The sequence below is a fragment of the Sinohyriopsis cumingii genome, chromosome 3, assembly GCF_028554795.1.
Source record: "Sinohyriopsis cumingii isolate HCF-2022 chromosome 3, ASM2855479v2, whole genome shotgun sequence".
NCBI classification, from domain to species: Eukaryota; Metazoa; Mollusca; class Bivalvia; order Unionida; family Unionidae; genus Sinohyriopsis; species Sinohyriopsis cumingii.
In genome coordinates this window covers 92,496,485-92,521,387 of record NC_142963.1, presented here as the reverse complement: position 1 = coordinate 92,521,387, position 24,903 = coordinate 92,496,485, and the positions used below count along the sequence as shown (strand labels likewise).

At 35.1% G+C, this 24,903-nt stretch overlaps 1 protein-coding gene across 4 annotated transcripts in view; it reads left to right on the top strand.

Annotated features, from left to right (window-relative positions):
• The window catches only part of LOC149803284 (diacylglycerol kinase epsilon-like), a 211,615-nt gene that overhangs the window by 115,191 nt on the left and 71,521 nt on the right, over positions 1–24,903 (top strand). The window lies entirely within an intron of this gene.

Sequence of the window (24,903 nt, the reverse complement as noted above, 5' to 3'; positions counted from 1 at the left end):
GGAAGAAATGGAGTTTGAATAGCCAACTCACAAGCCAGGCAATCCACTAATTCTCTTGTGCCTGGTCAATGTGTCTGGTCAATGTTCCCAGTACAATTCAGATAATAGTGGTCAGTTTCTTTACCACACGAACATTGATGCTGTAAATGGACGTGTTTTATGTGAACACAGACATGTATGTTGATGTGTATGTACTTGTGTAGTACATGTACGTGAGTAGTACGTGTACTTGTGTAGTACATGTACTTGAGTAGTACGTGTACTTGCATCATACCCATGTTGTATATGTGTTGCTCCTGCACCATACCTGTGCCTGTATTTGTTAGAACGACAGACAGTCTTGGAGATATGTACTGAATACATGTAGCATGACAATAGCAGTGTTATTAGGTTACTGATCTAGGTTGAAGTCTTCTACCCAACATGACTATTTTCAGGCATGGCGCCTCAAGGTAATATATGCGGATTACAATCACAGGTTCTCCTCACATAGGTACATGTATGCACCTTATATGAGGATAATATCATGGGAGGGTAAAGAAACTGCCCATCTGCACTAGGGTTCTAATTAACAACCCGCAGGTTATCATGTCCAACTCTCTGCTGACTAAGCTATCTTGTTTCTCAGACTAGGGTGCTATCCCTGTAAATGTTTTGAATTTTTGGGTGTGGATTGGGTTTTACAAAAGCGGAAGATGGACTTAGATGTGAACATAGATAAGTGTAATATAGTGGCAACTTGTGCATACTTTTGACATTCACTGGAAGAAGTTTTATTACATTTTAACACTAAATCTGCTGTACAGGGACTCCTGGTTTTTTTCAGCAGATTTATATGACAGAAGAACTATATTTTACCTTATTTTTGTTTTGCATCCAGCAACAATTGCAACACTAATGCAAACTTACAAGGGTTGAAAATTTGTTTGACCCAGAGGTCTGGGACTCACATCTGTGATCTTTTGCATCATGTAGATAAAGATATAGATATAAATGAGAAACGAAATAGTGGGTTCTAACAGGAATATATATTTACCACTGTAAGTAACTAAGATATAAGTAACTAAGTACTGAGAATATATATATATATATATATATATATATATATATATATATATATATATATACTGTGTGACATAGTTTGACTTGTGTAAAATGTTGGGACCTGTAGTGCCATAGAACTGGACTTGTCTGTCCTGAAATTGTGTGTACTAAAATAGCTTTGTTGAATATGTGAATGAAATGTTGAAATGTGCATGGGTTTTGTTCCAAGTACAGTATTACCTAGGGCTATATACTGGTAGTTTTAGCTATTACAAACAAATGAGTTCAGTATGCTGTTGAATAAAAAGCAATAACCTTATGTTCTTTGGCCACAGAGTTGACCACAGCCATGTACTTAGAGCCCAAATTCTTGATGTATCATCACAATACAGGCTAGTTTTGTTAAGAAGCTGTCCACTTTATGGAGGCAATCTTTAACTATAGAGCTGTTCATGGGGAAATTTTATTGTAACTTAGATATTCTGTTTTGAACCTAAATATGAGAGTCACCGTATGTGTGAAATTCAACGAGCAGCAGAGGGGGGTGAACAGACCGACTTTGGGAACGTCCAAAAACCGAAATAAGGCTTCTAACTAAAAATATTTCGAGCTGAATATTTGCTTGAAATAAATGATTGAGGACTCCGGTTAATTAGAAAACTCGCGAGATTACAAAAAAAATGAACCAACTTGAGGTCATGGCCCCTCTGCTGCTATTAATTTATCCAAATATTTTATCAAGTCCAATACGATATCTTGTTCTAGGATCGTGCAGATTTATTGTTATAAACCCGTGCGGAGTAGTTTGCGCTCGTGAAAAGAAATTTCTGAATTTAATTATATCCATGTCACCGCTGCACCAGGTTTGATGAATATTTCGCAACGTGTGTGTATCAACTCCATTAAACACAACTAAAATATTACAGTTATCTCTGATCACTTTTGGTATTTGTGTGTATCATTGAGTAACATAAATAACATTGGTGTTTTTATGTCTACCTCGAGAAAAAATCCTAGCTGGATTTGATTGTTTGTCCAGCATCACATCATCGTATACAACTAAATTATTAATAAATCCGTCTATGGAATCAACTGATGGTGCTTCATCAATATCAGTTATAAACTCGATAACATCGTTATCCGCGTTTTCATTAAAATCCTTAAGCACATTATAACATCGTTGATCATCAACTGACGGGGCTACCAAATACAATTTATCCCACTTTAACCATCTCATTATAAGACTGAGTAACAACTGTGTCTTTCCACTTCCAGATGGTCCTATTATTATCATTCTAATTGAATTTGGTAACGTAGGATGGTGCTTGACAGGTTCTCGTTTTCTTGTCGCTGAGAAATCAATTATATCCATGCTGTATAAAATATCCATGGATTTATATTGTGTGAAGTGCAGGATGCGTACTCCGGCGGATGCACTAACAACTATTACCACAAAAAATAACAGATCAGCAGTTATGGGTAAGTGTACGCGGTGTGGTACAAGAAAATTTAAATTTATTCCTGGTGGTAATTCAGGGGCAAAGTCAGCGTTAAAAGAAAAGCAACGCGGAGGTGATATTGCAGCAAAATTAACAAAATTACCCGGAACTCCGTGGGCCAAATACCCAGGAGAAAAACACCTACCAGGATATAATTATTGCGGTCCTGGTAAATGACTCGATATTAGACTTGATAATCAGGATCAACCAAAACCAGGCGAGGAACCAATAAACGTTATTGATAAAGCATGTCATGCTCATGATGTTGCATATAAAAGCAATGATCTACAACATAGGCATATTGCAGATGTGAAATTAATTCATGCGCTAGATTCTATAAAAAATAAAAATATCAAAGAAAAATTAGCTAATTGGTTAGTAAGATCCGCGATGAAAGGTAAATTAGCACTAGGCGCTGGTAATATATAAATGGAATCGATTTATTATTCACCAATTGGATACTGGAAGGGTAAAGCAGCAATTAGTAAACTCGCTGATGCAGCAGCGGTTAAACATTCTACTGCTAAAGCGTGGTTATTCAAACAGGCAATATGGCAAATTTATCTACCGCGTCCTAAGCAAATTCGATTTGCACATTTCAGTGTCCGTGTTCCTAATGAGGTTCATCAAGCTGATATTCTGTTTTTACCACATGATACTGTGCGTAAAAAAACGTACAAATACGCGCTAACTGTTGTTGATGTTGCAAGTAGATATAAAGATGCAGAACCGCTATCAACGAAAACAGTATCTGAGGTAGCCGATGCTTTTAAACGAATTTATCAACGAGGTGGTCTACAGTGGCCACAGCTGTTACAAGTTGATCCTGGCAAGGAATTTCTTGGTCCAGTATCATCATTGATGAAACAACATAATACTAAAATACGACGAATACATACTGCGATTCATCGTGATCAGGCAATTGTTGAACGATTTAATCGAACACTTGCTGAGCGGTTATTTGGATATCAATACGCGAAGGAATTGATTCAGGATACGAGATGTCGTGAATGGGTGGCAAGATTACCAAATGTGATAGCAGCGTCAAATAATGAGATTACTCGAACGACCAACATGAAACCTATTAATGCAATTACAAAAAAATACATACCTACACAACGACGTGATCTTTCAGCACAACCATTATTAGGTAATATCACTGTCAGGTATTTATACGAGCCCGGTGAACTTGAAGGCGGTAAAAAAAGAGCGACTGATCCTATTTGGAGTGTTACCACACATAAGATATCCACTGTGACAAGATCCTCAGGTAGACCCGCAATCTACAGACTGGATTCAACTGCTCCTCAACGTGGATTTGTACGTGAACAATTACAGATAATTCCTGATAACACACAATTACCACCCAAATCACTTAACTAGCTCCAAGGGTGCTGGCACCCTGACGTCGATTACATTCAAGACAGGTCAACATGATATTTTCTCGTGTATGACCAAGATTGTTATTTTTTCTATCTACGGTAAATTGTTTTGGATTATTTTTCAGATACCGCCATAACATTATACAATTACAACTTGCACAATGATTATTCTGTTGTTGTTTCAGCGCATTAATAAAATCAACATCAAGATCAAAATCGCGTTTGTTTTTTTTATCACACTGTTTATAGCCAGATAATTTTTTTCTTATTATGTCGCTTTGACATTTGTCAGGGCCTCGACAATCGAGGTCATCACTAATCACCGATGAGTCCATGACGATTCGTCTCAATTGAGATATTTTTCTAACTTGAGACAATGCAAGATAAACCAAGTTCGACCATTCAATACGATCATCAACGATCCAAACAACTGTATCAGTAATACTTAATCCCTGAGATGAATGAATTGTCATTGTGTATCCAAGCGTCCACGGGGATTTATCAGCACGTAGAGCATCTTCAACAACATCAACATCAACTGTGATAATATCATTTAGTACAAGATTCTGTTTCCTCCTTGACAGAGTCAAGGGTCCTGGTATATCAACGTCAATATTTTGCCGTTGCGTATCTGCTGGTCGATAACATAATGGAACTGGCAACGTTGGAAACTTTTCTCGTTGTAACTGAAACAACTCCCGCTGAAGTGTATCACAAACTATCTTTCTACTTGCAACTATCAAATCGTTTGGTCTCCACGCGCGCAGAAAGTCTTTCAACGATGTTTCTGAAATTATCTTGCGCATTACTTCACACTGAATTTTATTCGGTTGTAGTCTGATTAATTTTTTAAATTCCTTCAACGTTGCATCAAGTGCTCTATGATCATTAGATACTTCTTCGAAGTGGTCAACGAAATTTTTCAGCCATCCATGTGGAGATGGTCCAGCTACGGGTGGTGGTTAACCGTGATCGCCGCACATTATCACAGCAGTATTTCTTGTTAATAACCAATCAAGAAACGTTTTTAGTGTTTCTAGCGGTACAGTGCATATTTCATCCCATATTATAATCCTTGGAATGTATTTCTCGCCCATCCTTAAAGATGTCCATGCATCACCCTTCCATCGGAAAAAGCTGTGATAAGTACATGATTGTACTCCTCGTTGTTTCATTTCTCGCATGAGTCTATGTGTAGGTGTTAGCACAATCATATCTGAATTCTGAAATAGTTCGATAGCTCAAGTGGTTTTACCAGAACCGCCAGGTCCGTTTAGATAAACCATTTTGTGTCTAGTTATTGGATTGTATATCAATGGTAACAACGAAGTTGTCGACAATTGATATTTTTTACAGTAAATATCTTTAACCACAACATCAGTGGATTTGGAATAATTGAGTATATATTCCTTTTTTATTCTCCACGAACCCCACGATGCATAAGTGCCTATATTTAATCTTTCTAACAGTATTGAATGTTTTTTACTTATATAAAACGAATCAGTAGCAACTCTGACAGCTAGTGTGGAAACCTTATTTATCATCGATAATAGATTTATTGAAACATATGCTAACATCGATGATCTTAAATGAGTATACTGAGGTGACTCACCGTCCATGTAGCTCACAATTGTACCTAGTTTATTTCCATTTGACAAGAAAACTGTTTCTCGACTTATAAACGTGTTCTTGTTCATTGTATCAGCGATTATGAAATCTAACTCAGCATCGTCCATGATCAGTCTTGTACAATGTCGTCTGTGATCATATGCTCCTCCTTGGGTAAATTTGCTGATTATTTTTCTACCAAGATCCTTTGAATCGGTTTCATCCGAATGTGGTAACCAAACCTTGGTTTGTTTTCGGTATGATATAATTGCTTTGCTGATCGTCAGCGATATTAATATCGCACAATCAAGCATATACTGTAATAACACTATTGGTGTCCACATTTTTTCTGAAAAATGTTTTCCAAACCAAACATAACAAATTGGATGAAGTCCTTTAGACATTTCGAATGACTTGATACGAGCAAATCCAGTTAGGTCAAAATCCGGTAATGGTCCATTTATTGATACTCGCATCATTTCGTGCATCGGATGACCGAATCGCTCAAAATACACAGAACAATCTCCATATCCAAGAAAACTTCAGGATAACATGCAACCATATCAACTGAAATAACATCTCTGTGATTGTATTTAGTATTCCACAATCCGCCGTGTCCATATTCGACACAACTGGATACTATGTCATCAAGAAAATCAAACCTAGTTGGTTTCCACGAATTTTTCTTTCTAGCAAAATGAGCAGCAACTGACGGAACAGTAAAACAGTTGCTCAATAATTGTCATCAGTATATTGCAGTGCAAGATTTTTCATTTTCTCGTGAAGAGGATTTGTTCGATAAATAACGCCATTTGGTCTCACAAACTGATCAAATTGATTTTTTTCTTCTACGCAAGACTGAAATAACCATACTGACACAAGATCGTTTTTACTTATTTCGTTAATAAAATCAAACATGTCTCCGGGATAACATTTAACAGTTCGATCTCGTGGAAATATTGTTACTGTGTTAGTCCACGCATGTGCGTTATGATCAATACTTTCGATCGAAGCTCCTTTTGATCTATATTTTGATTCATACAAAATCTCTTCTGTTATCGTTGCTACAGTTATTGGAAATTTTAATTTTTTTCCTAACTCAGCGACATCTTTGATAGACGCACCGGTATCTTTAACCATTTCTTCCCAAATGTTTATTATTTTACGTCTTTTATCCATTAGACCATTTCCACGAGTCACTATGGTAAAATGTTCTGTTACTCGTTCAGCTACACAATTTATTTTTGAAAATTTCATCAGCGCTAGTTTATCAATGCTAGGTTTTTCATTTATCACATAGATTCCATAAATAACCACTGTCACAGGATATGCTCGTTCATAATACGGTTTGTCAATACCTGTCAATAGACCTGGTTTGGAATCTCTACTTAGTACGACAATTTTTTTATTACCATGGACAGGATCATATTTATCACGGATAATCCAATCATCTGTTTCTGTCAACACGACAAATTTTATTCTGAAAAGATATTTGCGATTATCAAGATAGTTAATGATAATTGCTGCTCGTTTGTCATTCATCATAGCGTTAATGATATTTTTGTTGCGTATAATCTTGAACGTTGACCAGACATGAGATGCACTATCCGTTTGAAATTCTTTCTTGGCGTCGTGAATTTTATTAATCAAACCATTGTTTTTCGGATCAATTAGATCTTGCATCGGTAGGTTAGAAGATATTCTGTCGAGATTAAATTTATCTCCGCTCAAGGGCTTTATTCGGGATAATCTATCGAATTAGTTCATGTTATATTTCAAACAAATATTTAAATTAAAATATTATGTATACAATGTCTCAATGCAAATGGCTCATTTTGGGTTCATTGACTTGTTGTAATAAATCCTGTAAAAAGGAATTCTGCGGACAACACATGCAGTGCATTAATCGTGGAAGCTTAGGACCAATACCATGTCTGCAATGTGGTGCTGGAGTGCGAGGAAAAACACAGTTGTGTGCGTGTTGTGGTGGTAAACGATACAGAGAGCTTAAAAGATATTATGACAAAAAAATTAACGTCAATGACGGAGCTATAAAATCCGTGGAGGATTATCTAACTAAGTTTTCAGACAAATTATGATTTAAACAAATAATATTATTGTATAATGGAGCAAAATATGAACCACGAGTTTATAAAGCATCCTATAATAACAAACTACGAATCAAATATTGATGGTATGATCAGAAATTGTCAATGAAAGTACCAGTTGGTTTTATTAATAATCATGGTTATCTATTGTTTACTGTTGGGAAGAAAACTTATCTCTGTCATCGTTTCACATACAAGTGTCACAAGGGGTTGATCAAAGATGGTCTTGTAATCGATCATATCAGTGGGGTTAAAATTGACAATAATTTATCCAATCTTCGAGCTGTTACACAGAGCGAGAACTTAACACATGGTAATACTGGGAGATGTAAAACAATTGCAAGGAGGGCGGTAAAGTCTACAAATACAGAAACTGGCAAAGAAATTATATTTCAATCAATGAACGTGGCTTCAAAATACTTTGATATCTGCATGCCTTCAGTACGTTTTGTCACGGAAAATATATACAAATCCACTTTCTCAAAAAAATATAAGCAGAAAATCACCTTCCAATATTGTTAATGAGATAAACTATCATCATTACCTCGAATTATATATATTTTTGGGGGGACCCAGTATTGTATAATCGTATACTACCGAATTTTTAATTATGCAAAAGGGAGATTACTTCTGTAATATATAGTTTTCTTCGTAAATTTCCGATTTTTATGGTCGTAATTGGTTAATTAATACCAAAGAAAGATATTTATGGTTTCTAACTAAAAATAAACATATTTTTCATCACGAGTTATTTTTAAACCTGTTATGAGAAAATCGAGGCACAACACGCTGTTTTTAATGCAGATATTTACCATCTGTTCAGAATTGCACAAGTATTTAAATCAATCTGTAGGTGGTGGTGCCGTGGTAATACAAAACACGCTGTTAGCGCAAGATCTTGGCAGAAACCGCTGTTTTTAATGCACAAGTATTCAGAACCACTGTTTATAATACAGAAATTTACAATCTATTTCAGAACCGCTGTTTATAATACAGAAATTTACAATCTATTTATAACCACTGTTTATAATGCAGAAATTTACAATCTATTCATAACCACTGTTTATAATACAGAAATTTACAATCTATTCATGACCACTGTTTATAATACAGAAATTTACAATCTATTTATAACCGCTGTTTATAATGCAGAAATTTACAATCTATTTATAACCGCTGTTTATAATGCAGAAATTTACAATCTATTTCAGAACCGCTGTTTATAATACAGAAATTTACAATCTATTTCAGAACCACTGTTTTAATACAGAAATTTACAATCTATTTCAGAAATACAGAAATTTACAATCTATTCAGAAATGCAATAGCTATATAATAACCTTTGAAACTTATAGTGTTAGATGAATTCGATAGCTCAATTGGTAATGCATCTGGCCGTGATGCTCGAGGCCGTAGGATCGAATCCCATGACTGACAACCGTCGGTGGTTATGCATATTAGCGATTTTTCTAATGAATTGGGGCGCCGCCAGCCCCTCTACGCTCAACAGAACCCTCCAAACCACATATCACCGGTGGTTGATACATGTTTTGTATCACCCATGGGCTGATTATTGGGGGGGGGTTCTGTTGAGCGTAGAAAATGGCCTCATTTCATTTCATTCATTCATTTCATTTAATCTCATCTCATCTCATTTCATCTCATTACATATATTCATTTCATTACATATATTTCATTTCATACTTAATGAGCCTGCTAAAAGACTCAAATAGAGGTTCATTCATAATATATGTTTGTGCCGTCCTTAATTAAGATTGTCATTCATTCATTGCATACTTACTGAACCTGCTAAAAGACTCAAATAGAGGTTCATTCATAATATATGTTTGTGCCGTCCTCCCTCTTGGGCCTCTAGACCGTTGTTTGATGGGTTAGGGGCTCTCGTAGAGGGTAGTATTTTGTGTGCCCATTGAACTTGGTAGAATGTGGTGGCAAGCTATGAGTTCTTGGGTTGTACTGTCCTTACCTCTTCCTGAAATTGCTAAAACACTCGAATAGATCATAGGGGAAATATTTTTTTTATTTTAAATATATATATGCTAAATAATGAACTACAAGAATATTAATGATGTAATTGTTGCTATTAAAAATTTGGAAAAAGATGAAATTAATATATCCAATGAACTAAATCCTGAAAAAATAGTTTCTGATTTTGAAATTTTACAAGAACGTAAAAACCAAGGAATACACACACTATCATCTGAATACAAGTTCATGAAACGGATTCAGGCGGCGATGTTTCAGTTGCTAGTTACTGTAGAAGATAATCAGGTGAAGGAATTCGTTCCTCTCTCTGCCGCAGTAGAAAAAATTAAATTGGAGTTATCCCACGAGTACGAGGCAAAAAAAGACCAAATAGTACTCGCTTAAGAATATTAAGAAAAATTATGTTAGATTGTGAAAACGTAGCACAAAATAATTCTGGTGAAAATGAAAATTACTGGCCTGACCATGTGTAGATCTTTGATCAGAAATATTATTCTGAGATTATATTTTATTTTTTCTGAAATATTATATATTTATTCTGAAATATTTTGTTTTTTCTGAAATTGATAGGCTAGTTGGTACTCAGAATCATGCAAACCAATCAATTTCGTAATTTTGATAGGCTAGTTGATACTCAGAATCATGCAAACCAATCAATTTCGTAATTTTGATAGGCTAGTTGGTACTCAGAATCATGCAAACCAATCAATTTCGTAATTTTGATGGGCTAGTTGGTACTCAGAACTATGTAAAATGATCAAATTTTCAGAAAAAAATAAAATATTTCAACATTTGTTATTTTTAGTCGATTTGTCAAGGAAAATTTGTCAAATTACAGTTTTTCGTCAGGTCAAACCTCGAGCGGTTTTCTAATTGATTTATCGATAAATCGTTAAAAATCAGTAAAATTAGCTCAAAAAATGAGATTTTTCATGTGATTTTTGTTAATTTTTCAGGTAATTTTCGAAAAAAATGAGGATTTTAACGATTTATTGATAAATCAATTAGAAAACCGCTCGAGGTTTGACCTGACGAAAAACTGTAATTTGACAAATTTTCCTTGACAAATCGACTAAAATAGCTGAAAAAATAACAAATTTGAATAAAAATGTTGAAATATTTCTGATAAAATAAAATATTTCTGATAAAATAAAATAAAATAAAATATTTCTGATAAAATAAAATAAACTATTAAGATGAAAGATCTATGATAAAATAAAATAAAATATTTCTGATCAAAGATCTATTATTATGATAAAAGTATTTCTACGATCAGAAATCTATGATTTTACATGTAGATTGACAATCAGTTCCTCCCCACGCAGGTCAATTAATCATCCTATGTGGTCTGTGAGTTTGAAATTTATTTGTGACAAATACTGATTATGTGTGCGTAGATAAACAGGATTGGTTGGTACTTGCATGATCAAATCGCCAGGGGAAACTTCTGGTGTGAACGTGTATAGGATGTATCCTTGTTGAGCCTGATTTGATTTTCCAAGATCTATTTGATAACTGCCTTCGATTACATCACAGACTAGATTAACCGCGATTGTCGATGTTATTTTAATGATTCCCGGAGATACTTGTCTGCCACCGCCATGTGGATCATTATTATATCTAAGAACAGCTGCTGGTGGGGTTATTTTTTTTCCATGCATCAAGTATTTTAGGAAAGAACTTATCAATGACATCATTGACAGATTTTCTTAATCCATTTGGATTATAATCAGGGAACTTAAACGTTACAATGTCAGCTTCAGGTATTTTGTATTTGGTTGCGAAAAACCTTCTATGATCGCCCAATGATTCAAAAACCAGGTTTATGATTCTATTATGAAAATATTCAATGGTATCAGCTATATGATTTAAAATTTATATTCGTTTAATAATTTCTTCATGCGCAGATGTCAAATCAGACAAATATTCTTGAAAAAGATCACGTAAATTATCTAGTTGTTCTTCATGGTCTGAATTTATGATATTAATGACATTATTGATATTTATATCATAAAATGAATTATACAGGTTATTACCGTTATCAGCGTTGTGTAAAAGCCAATAGTATTCACCAATATTATTGACATGAAATTGATCCCGTTTATCCCATACTCGTTTTTCTATGTTCCACCAAAAACTTGTATAATTCATTTTAATATTATGATGAAAACTTTTTGTCGATGTAAAATCAGCCCGAGTTGGTTCTGGTGGTCCATGATATTCTGGCGCAGTATCAGGCCAACCTAGTACGGATCTTATCGTGGACTGATAAATATCAATGGCATAATCAGGCGAGTTTATTTCGATTGCAGAAGATAGTGTTGGCTCATGAACATTAATCGATATTTTTGCTTCTTTTCCTGTTACTGATTTTATTCTATGAGCAAATTCATCATTGATTTGTTCAATCTCATAACTGCCAGTTGGTATTCCAACAACAACCCAGTCAGGTGTTCCATCGGTTTGTCTTTATTAGCAAATACAAGTGAATTATTTGCTGGTGTACCATTAAATGATCTCGATCTGATATTTGGCCAACTATAGTATACTCGTAATTGCGCTAGTGCAATTTCATTCGCGCGAATTGCAGTTGGAAAATTGATGTTAAATTCAGGATTAATCGAGCTTACCGAGATCATCGTGGTCTTGTGGGGGGTTGTGTTCGTCACGATCTGCTGGAGTAATTCTGTCATTATTAATACTCATACCTTTAATACCAGCGCAGTTGTATATTTTAATCATCTCTGAAAACTCAAAATTGGATATAATTCCATCACTGAGACTCGCTGATAACAACGAAGATAAGAGTATGCGACAGTTGCTATGTGTAATTTTATCTTGTAATCGGATAATTTTTCATTCGTGCAAGTACATATTTTTTTTGCAATGATATTAAGTACACCCGCAATCGTTGTTGCTGCTGAAATACAAATAGTCACAGCTACTGGTGCCATCATTGTTACTGCGGATAATATTATTCCAGCTCCAGCAACAACAGCAGATACCGAATAAACAACAACGTCGATGATAACTAATCGTCGTTGATACTTTTTTATTTTTACTGTATATTGTTCGACTCGATCTTTCAATGCTGTCTGCCATTCACGCCCTTGATTGTACCTATAATGTTGCAATGCAACGTTGATTGAGGTACTCATTATATTTTATGCAGTATATAATTGAGGTGTTTCAGCTACAAATTCCAAACACCACAAGAAAGATGTTGCGGTTAATTTCTTATCAGCTACTTCCAGTGTAAATATTTCTTCAGTTCCTTTATTTAATACAACAGATACAACCCCGGAAAACTTATCAGTTGAATGACGCCATGGATATGTTGTAAATATTTCAAATTTTGCAGCACTAAACACAGAAAACCTGTACACGCCAGTGACTCTTGCGGTATATTTGAAAGTATTATTTTGCTGCGACCATGTTGCACATCCCGATGATACCATGTATACGATGTTGGTAATATGCCCGGGAGTTATTCCGGCTGGGATTTTAATCAGACTGGTTTTATTAACGATCTCATGAATGCCCACTACGATGTTTTGCTGTGTTTGTTTGATCATGTCGATGTTCGTCTTGATATCAACGAGTTTTATGTCAATGGCATGCGGAGTGCCAAAGAATTTATCGATGGATTCATCGGTTTTTTGAAAATTTCTTCGAAATCTTCCAAAAGCGCCTACATGAACATCATACTCGGCCCGCAACGTGGATAATTTACCGTCAATGGTGCCATAGTTGACGTCGACATATTTTTTTGTTGCTGCGTCTTCGTCAGATGTTGGATCTCTTAAAACTACTATCTTATTTCCATTCATGCTGAGTTCACCCATCATTGTGTCACCAGTGTTTTTCACGCGATTAGCAACACTTGCTGTAATTTGATTTCTGATGGTTGTAAACAATATACTTGAATCCCTGATTCTGCCGCTGTCAGTAAACACAGGTATATTATCCATAACCGCACCGAGTACTTGTCGAATTATATCATTCCATTTGATATTGCTCGTTTTTAGTTTTCCGTATCGGTCCTGAAAAATAACAACCTCATCTGGGTCAACTCCAGCCAGGTTCATAATATCAACGAGGTCATCTTTAGTCGCGTACTTCGACAGATCAACGTCATCGGACTTTTTCTTAACGCGTGAAAAAGATCTTCCGTAAATATCAACCATTATAATCTAAGATCTGTTTAAAACGCTTTACGCGCAACGAAGCGGTTGCTTGTATAATCATTCATGACTTTATGTGGTGGTTTGGATGATTTTGATATAGCGTTAAGTACATTAATTACTTCATGGCCACATATTGGCGGATCTGTCATTGTTTGTGTGGGTAGCGTTGAATACCAAACTCTGGAACCAGAGGTTCTTGCGTGAAGTGGTGCAACATACTTGATAAACTCACTGGGTGGAGCTAACCCATATGAATCAAAATAAACGATTCCACGTGGATCAACCGCGTACGATACCCAAGGAGTACCAGGTCCTGAATTCGAGTCGAGATTAATAATACCTGTTTCGAGTTTGTTTGGTTGTTTTGGTAATTGATTTCACATAAAAACACCTCTGAAATTTTTTATTTTTATTCTTTTAGCAGCATCAAGTAAATCAAAATTTGATGCTGGAGCATCTAACGTGGAAGCCTTAGACCTTTCCCCCAACGAGATCCTGGCAATCTTAAGCCGCGTCCCTTTTTTTTATATCCATTTCCTGTTGCTTTCTTTAGAGCCATTCCAGCAGCTGTTCCAACAGCACCTAACGCGGCTGCTTTTGCTACAGCTGGAGCGGCAGCAGCTATTTAACGCTGGAATAGCCGCGAGAAGTGGAAAAATAAAATAATTGAGTCTTTAACCACACCAGCAGAGAGATTAAATTCGACACCTGTTTTTGATTGTTTAGTGCCGTTGAAATGTTTAAGCTGGCTTTCTGATAATGATAGTTTATTTTGACCACCCGTGATCTGATCTCGCTTTAGTGATATTTTCATTCCGCAGTTTTTTGCTGAATTTGATTGAAGGTTTTTAATCTGACCAGAGTCAGACTGACACTAACGTGATGATATGGCATTTTATGATAAATACTTGCCATGCTCCAAATGGTGATTGAAGATTTTCCACTGGTGCATCAATGACCCTCATTCGACCACTACCACCTTCAAGTAACATGGCTTTATCGCTGAGTATAACCACGATTGCTCTATAATTAACATTACTTGTATTTAACGCTGCTTTAAGATGTATATCAATGACAGATTGTTTTGATAGATCAAGATGCTCCAGTGAAAAATAATAAATTGGATAAAATTTTCTGAAATCATATTGTGATATTTGCAGCCCAGTATCTACATTTTGATCATGTCCCATGAATGACATCAAACGATGATATGCACGTCCTATATGATTTTGACCATAATTTAGTTGTATATTTTCTGTTGGTTCTTGTTGTCCATTTATCCGTAAGGAAATATTTGCGATACCTAGTTGGTTAAATATCATATGAGAGCGAGTTTGATCACCTGATTGATTATGATTCTGAAACGCAAAAAAAATATGCCGTGGTGCAGAAACACCTTGTTGTGATGCTATATGCCATGTAAACTGACCGTTAACGTTAGTTTGCATACTATCTGTGTTTGTTGTTAACCATGACAACAAGGATTTACCACCTGTGTCCATGAAAGAAATCAATTTCTGTTCTTCTGCGATCGTTGGAGTCATTACCGGCATCCACAGTGAAAGTTTCGATAATACTACTTTATCAACATCACCAGCAGGTTTCCACAGAGCATCGTTATCATCACTCTTTCTTGCAAGAACAACCGTGTGTCTAGCTCCAAAAATATCCTTTTTAACATTCCTACAAAATCCAAAAATGTGCGATAGTGGAATTGTACATGAAAAACTTCTATTGTCTCCTGACAACATATTTCTACGTGTTGCAAATCCCAAGTTGAAATTTTCATTAGCACCATGAACTACTGGCCACACATCAGCATCGGCGTAATCGGCATTGTTTCTTGGTCGTCTTATATTATACTGATCGCTTTCAGGGTTATCAGAATTATCTTTCATAAACATCATTGTGGGACCTGCTGATCTTGTATAATCATCAGAATATCTTGCCAACCCTATTATTGTTGTAGCAACGTCGACATCCTTCTCAATCGATTCAATATTTTTTCCATCAATCATATACGTGGCGCTATCAAATAATGCCATGATCCCGTTGTTGACAAAACCAATTTTTATTTCATTTCCGTAATTAGTATTATCCATTTTTACAATTGTACCTTCTACCTCAATAAAAGCCTCAGCGGGTAGAAAATATCTACTTGTGTCATGAACTTGTAGTTCAATTCTTCCACGTTGATCTGTTGTTCATGCGTCATAGAAATAAAATTGATAATCACGTACCGATTCATCCTTAAGGACAGGTGCTTCCATGTCAAATGCTGTGTCGGATATACACTTGAACATTTTATTATAATTATTTTCGTCTAACATGTTGATTACCGTGTTCGGAAAATTCCACCTCGGGAAGTTCCACTTCGGGAAATTCCACTTCCGGATATCAAACTTGAAATATTATTTCTCGATTCACTGAGTTATGATCTGCTAACGCCGCTAGTTTTTGATTTGCAGCTTGATTTATTATTTTACTTACGTCTGCGGGCATAATTTCAGTACTTGCCAGTTTCACTGGTGGTTGTTGTTTTCGTCTTATTAATCGTGCTAGTCTATCTTTGATCGCCGAGAACACCTTACCAGCAACATTGACAATTGCACCAGGAGCTTTTTCACGAACAATATCAATAGCTTTCATCGATAATTGTTTTGCAATAGGCGCTGCTTTTGGGGCTAACCTTGTAAATAATCCCTGAATGACATCACCAAGTCCATCTCCGTAATCGTGAGTTTACCGTTCTGACCGATACGGATTTATGATGATTATTGTGTACGATCATCCTATTTTATTTACCATTTATCTAATCGCGGTGACTAATCATCAACGAGCTCATCAATAAGTTCTCGGTAAACACCAATATCCATGATACCACCTTGAAATAATTGCTGACAAATATCAGCTGCTTCACTGGTTATTTCTGGTGAATTATTTCCAGCACGTTTTCCCCCTATGAGAACTTCTAACCGTGATATGTCATTGAGAATATTATCAGGACAAACAAAATTATTTCCCAGACCACTTCCCGTTGCTCCTTTTTCTGTTGTTTTCTTAAATAGTCTTAAGGGTGATCTTTCTTCTGTTGTTTTCTTAAATAGTCTTGAGGGCGATACTTCTTCTTCCTCACTTATTGTTCTGAGAGATTGTGATATTTTTGATTCTTTTTGTGCAAGATACATGTCTATTTTTCTGTGATAATCATTATATACCTCATCATTGGAATAAACTCTATCTTTATTGTAATATATACGATATATCCATTTATACCAGATTTCGTGATTACTAATATGAGCAGAACTATATTCGAGTTTTAAAAGTTGTTCTTTTTTATCCTTACTTTCTGCTGCAAGTTTTGATAACGTTTCAATATCCCTAATTTCTTTTATGAATCTGATACCCCCCTTGGTAAATTTATTGCTCAACATAATCATTTCCCTTTCATCGTGTTCCTCTTCTTGTGGTTTTATTAATTCATGATCTTTCATATCACCTATCTCAGTATGAAGTTTTCCAATACCTTCAAGTATTTCTTCACCAACGGGTGGAGGTTGAGCTGCAGCTATGTCAGTTGGAAGGTCTCGTAAAATCCTTTTTGTTGTTTTAGTTCTCGCTGCTATTTTTTCAGTCTGCGTTGCAGTTTGTTCTAATACTGGAAGAATACCCTTTTTTTTCTTCTCATCATCCTCAATATCCCCCCATATAATTTTTTCAACAGCCGCTGAAGCTTTTTCAGTAGCTGTAGTGACGGGTTTAAATAGTTTTTCAGTGTCTTTTTCATACTCAACTTGTGATTGTTGCTGCGCTTGTAGTTTTTTCTGAATGAATCTCTAACAGGAAGAAATTTTTTGATTGCTTCTAATCGTTCTCGAACTATCCTTGCAGTATGAGATTCTGGATGTACCATTTTATTATAACATAATGATTTAATTATAGCAGCAGAGGGGCGCATGACCTCAAGTTGGTTCATTTTTTTTGTAATCTCGCGAGTTTTCTAATTAACCGGAGTCCTCAATCATTTATTTCAGGCAAATATTCAGCTCGAAATATTTTTAGTTAGAAGCCTTATTTCGGTTTTTGGATGCTCCCAAAGTCGGTCTGTTCGCCCCCTCTGCTGCTCAACGATACATTCATCATATATGTTGATGAACCATACATTGGTCATATTTGTTTGTAAATTCCATACATTGATCATACCTGGTGACTCGTATATCAGTATTTTTGTTTATAAGTTTCATATGCTGATCATGTCTATTGACATATGAAATTGTTTGTTATTCAATTGTTGAAATTCTGTTTTAGGAATGATTTCATTTTCATTTATCCATTGTTGGACTCAATGCACATCATTGTGTTATATCCATTGTTGGACTTGTTGTGAATGAGTAACTTGTCAGATTCATTTATCATTCATAAGCATTAATAAATGAATTAAATATCTCATTAACATAATTGCACTTTTGGTGTATTTACTCGATCCAATCCCACCTTACACCAGATTAAATTGGGTTTAAAGTCCAGGATCCAGTGCTCAAAAATGAAAAATGTTCAGCCCCTGACTTTACCAATGAATCAAAACCAGATCACTTGGTGGATTTCAAGTACTGTATGTGTTAGGGTCCAGCTGCAAACAACACAGACCCTGATCTGCCATCACACAATGCACCAGTAGGTAAAGACTTGTGTTATTCTATTGATTACTCCTAAAAGACTACATATACTCAAATCTGCTAGTGCATTATGTGACTGCAGATCTGGGTCTATGCAATTTGTAGTTGGAGTCAACTTTTAAGTGATTATGTGGTAGAGCTAGTTACCACAAAAAAATGTGTATCACTCTATTTTTTAACATACCGTGATATGTACCATGGTGTACCACAATCATATTAAGACCAACAATTTAATATTTTGGCACAGGGGTCTGACATGTCTTTTTCTTATTTTCACCTTTATAGATGAAAAAAAAATATCTTCTTATGATTTATAGCAGATTAACACCATGTTATATCTGTTATTTTATTTGAACAAAAAAAAATAATTATCTTGAGATAAGAGAAAATAAAACAGCTCAAAAGAACATTTCATTCCCTCTGCCCCCAAATGAAATGACCAGTACCTTATAGTAGAGGAATTTACTATGTGCATGTTAATTATTGTATAAGTTTTAATCTAAAACTGTAATTAAAGTGGAATAATAATAATAATAATAATAATAATAATAATAATGACCTTATTTAAAGAGGTTAACACAATTAGCTAAGAACTAATCTACCTTGAGGCCCTCATACAAAGGAATTTATTTATTTTAGCTGCATCTCTGAAGCCACTGGATATACTGGGTTTGGAAGAAGGAAATAGAGTGGGCATTTCTAATCCCAACTGGAATAGTATTCCAGAACAGTATTCCAGAGTATCGGAAACTTTTTTAAAATAATTCTTATTTGGTTTGGGAATTTTATACTGTTTGGTAGACATGGATCGCAGGTGGGGAGTATTACCAGGTAGCCTATACTGGAATAGTGATTGTAATTATTCAGGAGCACTATTACAGGATATCCTATACATTATTTTGGCTTTTCTCAAACAGATTCGGTCTTTAATAGGTAATATTTTTAACTTACCAGCTTAATTGTCCTTGCTTTCTTTCTGGATTGATATTAGCCCTAATGCTCTTTTTTGAAGATGTGCCAGCTTTGCTATGTTTTTATCATTTGAATTACCCCATACTGTATTACAGTAGTCTAAATAGGGTTGTATGTAACTGTTATAAAATAGTTTTCTGTGCCTTTCAGGGAGAAAATGTCTTATCCTACTGAGAAGCCATAAACTTGAATTGACTTTTTTACTGTTATGTTTGATATGTTCAGTCCATGGGAGGTTAATATCTACCAGAACACCAAGTAGTCTATCATGACAGACCATTTGCAAATTTTTATCCTTCCATGTCAGACATAGTTCATCACTATCAAGATTTGTCCTTTTTTGCTGTGTTGAGATAAGTAATATTTTAGTTTTACCAGTATTTACCACCATGCCATTGCATGTGCACCAGTTTTCCAGTTTGTTTAGGGCATTCTGTAAAGAAATTTCGAGTTCATGCTTTGTGTTTTGGATGTCTGACAATGTTGTCTCATCTGCATAGAGATCTGTAGATGATATTGAGTCTCTTAGTAAAAGTGGTAAGTCATTAATAAATAAATAGTCATGGACCTAGAATTGAGCCTTGTGGTACTCCATATCTAATTGTTCCAGGTTCAGACAGAACATTATTTATGTAAACATATTGTGTTCTCTCACTTAAGTAAGAAGTAAACCATCTAATTGTTCTTCACACTGGTAGATTTTCAGTTTCTTCAAAAGGAATGATCAAGCTTACACCATTGCTGACACCTGTGAAGGGGCCCCGAGTGGCCAAGTGGTCTAAAGCACTCTCCATTACAGATCACTGCCATCTCACCTCTGTCTGTGTGCATTCGAGTCTAGGATTCAGCCAATGTGGATATGTGAGAAAGCTTGCCAGTAGCTTCTCGTGGGTTGGTGGTTCTTCCTGGGGTTTTTCCGGGTTCTTCCTCCACCATTAATACTGGCTGCCATGCATAGCCTATCGTTTGCTGAAAAATGGCATTAAACCCCACAATAACAACAATGACACCTGTGAAAGACATTGTTCTCATATTAGGGAGCTTGTTGATCAAAAAGATATGAAGTGCTGACACTGAAACCTACAGTAAACTTTTTATAAGTCTGATATTTTTCCAAGAGTTTGATTTAGCCTGAATACATGTATCTTTCACAATGATTCCCATATCTTTCACAATATCTCATTAGGCCACCATGCTGGTACATGTGACATGTGTCAAACATGGGATTAAAGGATAATAAATATAATTATATTTGTAATATTCAAATTGATTTGTTACAAATACAAATGTTTTTGTAAAACAAAATACTAATTGTTGGATATATTTTGTCATGAAAAATGAAAATGTACTATTATTATAATCGACAAATTGATAACGAGATTACTTGGGAATTCCTGTACATTCATTATTGGCATAAACTACCAAATTACTGGTACAGTCAATAGTACAGTGGTATGTACCACCAGAAGAACAAATACCATGGTAAACCGGTATACAGGTAAAACTGTGCACCTCTAGTATATAGGGTACCCTTGTGTGTGTGTGTGTGTGTGATTTGGAATTTTAACATTGCTTTAACAATTTTTCAGTCAAATCGCTAACCACTAGGCCACCAGAGTGATCAGTACCTGTATGAGTAAGAATACCAGAACCTGATTGTAATACTGATATCCTATGTTCATAATTTGCACTTTAAAGAGGAGTCGTGTATCTAGTGCATAGATTCATTCATAAAAGTTCCAAGTTGAGTCATACTGTTAGTACAAGTAAACTTCATGTGATCTGACAAGGACATGAATTCTAGTGAGAATCCAAGCTGACCTAAGTCCTTATTAGTCATTGTTAAAACAGCTGATCTGTTCACTGATAGAGTGATTTTGTAATGCCAAAATGATTCATTCAAGAATCATATTGCATTCTCTCTAGTGCTTATTCATCATAAATATAACAATTATTATGTACAGTTAGGCATTTTTAGTAGTACATGTACCACCAATCTTGGAAGTTATTCACTTGTATTGTTACAAATTAATTTAATCATTTGTTGGAACTAGTGTTCAAAATTAATATTTATAATAATAATAGCTATCAAAGAAATACTTTGAATTCATTCCAAGACATTTGGACTTAATAGCTATCACAGATCTACTGTGAATTCATTCAAAGACATTTGGACTTAAGAGCTGTAACTTGATTGCTGTGAATTCATTCAAAGACATTTGGACTTAATAGCTGTCACAGATCTACTGTGAATTCATTCAAAGACATTTGGACTTAATAGCTGTCGCAGATCTGCTATGAATTCATTCAACATATTAACCCCTTGAGGTTTTTGTCATTTTCGCCTGAAATTCAAGTTTTGAAAGCTATTTCTGAACACGTCCTAATACATCAACTTCCAGATGATTTTCCAGTACAATAACCTAATGCCTAGTTGTGTTAGAAACATCATTTTTAATTGGCTATTTGGCTTATGCATGAGCAGAAGGTTAAAAGTTGGAGTTCTTTTTTTTAATTTTATTTTTATAGATTAACAGACCCATTATTTTCGTATCGACACCACTTTTTATTCCAAATGCCCATCTTATCCTACTTTTTGCAAAGGTTCATCTGTCTGTTTGCAGTTCATACTGGTCTGCCTTAGATCTGAGACCAAAAAGTCTAAAATCTGGACACAAAATCGGATTCCGACCATGGGCGAATTTTGGGTGGAACAAAATCAGGTCCAAAAAATGAGGTTTTTCGCTCTGTATTTTGAAGTGCAACTAGAACTTCCAGATTATTTGGTATCATTGTAGAGCTACATCTGTCTAACTTTCTATAATACCACCCACTTTAGTGTATCTTACATGACCTTGACACTACAGAGCTCAGCAGTAGGCTACTACCTCCTGCCATGTAAACTCGTTGCCAGGGGTTAATGTGATAACAGAGATTTTTTAGGAATGGCTAAATTTGTAATTTATGTGCAATGTTGATGCACAAGTGGTTAAATATGCAAGGAATATTCAAATTTGGTGATGTCATCAAAATGTACCCATTAACACATTAACCCCTTGAGGTTTTTGTCGTTTTCGCCTGAAATTCAAGTAGGAAACACATTTTGAAAGCTATTTCTGAATACATCCTAATACATCAACTTCCATGTGATTTTCCAATAACTTAATACCTAGTTGTGTTAGAAACATTGTTTTTCCTTGGTTATTTGGCTCACACATGAGCAGAAGGGTAAAAGTTGGAGTTCTTTTTTTATTTATTTTTATCTTAACTGACCCATTATTTTCGTATTGAGACCACGCTTTATTCCAAATGCCCATCTTATCCTACTTTTTGGAAAGATTCATCTGTCTGTTTGCAGCTTATAATGGTCTGCCATAGATCTGAGACCAAAAAGTCTAAAATCCAGACACAAAATCAAATTCTGACCACAGGGGAATTTAATTTTGGTTGGAAAAAATCGGGTCCAAAAAATGAGATTTTTTCCTCTGTATTTTGTAATGCAACTAGAACTTCCAGATTATTTGGTATAATTGTAGAGCTACTTCTCTCTGCCTTTCTATAATACCACCCACTTTAGTGTATCATACATGACCTTGACGCTACAGAGCTCAGCAGTAGGCTACTACCTCCTGCCATGTAAACTTATCATCAGGGGTTAATCTGTTAAAGACATTTGTACTTAATAGCTGTCACAGATAATGTGAATTGAGACATTTGGACTTCATAGCTGTCACTTGATTACTGTGAATTCATTCAAAGACATTTGGACTTACTAGCTGTCACAGAATTACTGTGAGTTCATTCAAAGACATTTGGACCTAATAGTGTCATTTGATTACTGTGAATTCATTCAAAGATATTTGGACTTAATAGCTGTTACTTGGTTACTGAGAATTCATTCAAAGACATTTGAACCTAATTGCTATTACCTGATTACTGTGAATTCATTCAAAGATGTTTGGACTTAATAGCTATCACAGAAATACTGTGAATTCATTCAAAGACATTTGGACCTAATAGCTGTCATTTGATTACTGTGAATTCATTCAAAGACATTTGGACCTAACAGCTGTCATTTGATTACTGTGAATTTATTCAAAGACATTTGGACCTAACAGCTGTCATTTGATTACTGTGAATTTATTCAAAGACATTTGGACTTAACAGCTGTCATTTGATTACTGTGAATTCATTCAAAGACATTTTTAAACTTAATAGCTGTCACTTGATTGCTGTGAATTGATTCAAAGACATTTGGACTTAATAGCTGTCATTTTATTACTGTAAATTCATTTAAAGACATTTTGGGATTATATCATAGTGATTCTTCTCTGCTGTTGATACATCAGTACATTACTGACCATCATTCATTCAGAATACCTTTTGGAATTGATAGAGCATTTAGGACTTTAGGATTTCATTCACCATACTGTAAGTTATTTTTAATTCTCTCATTTTGTATTTTAGGAAATAAATTATATTTTCAATTATACAAAACTAGTTCATTTTGCTCTTTGTTGTTACCTATTTTAAGACCATAAAGTTTAAACACACTGCAATAAGTTCTGATGGGATTAGATGCAGTATGGATTTACATTTTGCTGATTGCTGTCAAAGCAACAGTGCAACAATTTCTGAGTAGTGTTCCTATGCGATAAATGCTGATGATAAAGAGAAGTCTGACTGTTAGATGCATCCACATTTGTACACTTTAGCTCTGTATGATTACTGATAAATTAAACTCAGATTAATCACAAAATCTGTGCCAAAAATTTGTCTCGTCTGGTAAGATAAATTTGTGCTGTTTTGTATGTCATCATGCAATATATAAATCTCTCCATTGCTGCAAACTAAATCTCAAACATTATAAACAGAATTTCAGCCTAGTTGATAAATTACATTTTGGAATCTGTGCCTTTTTGAACTTGATAGCACAAATGTAGGCTTTCAATCCCTGCTTGGAACTTGTTCACATATTTTGGGAGGAAACTGTCTAGGTTCACTTTGACTTGCCCGCATCAGCAAGACATAAATATCACTTTCTTAGCAGCATTGTTATTGTTAAGTTTCCAGCTTCACTAGCCATTGACCAGAAGAACTTATGGCCTGTTGTCTATGATCCTTGTGTCTGTTAGTGCAGGTTTGTTATTGCTACTTCTCCTGAATCTTGAATTCCTGGAACTTGTGTTTGGCCAGTTGAGCATCAGTCTCATCAAGTGACTCTTGTTGAATTTAGCTTAAAGTTTCTATGGAAACTATATCATGTACAGTCTAGTCATGAAATTTAATGTGTGTATTTATCATGGAAGGTAGTGGAAACTATATCATGTACAGTCATGAAACTTAATGTGTGTATTTATCATGGAAAGTAGTGGCAACTATATCATGTACAGTCATGAAACTTAATCTGTGTATTTATC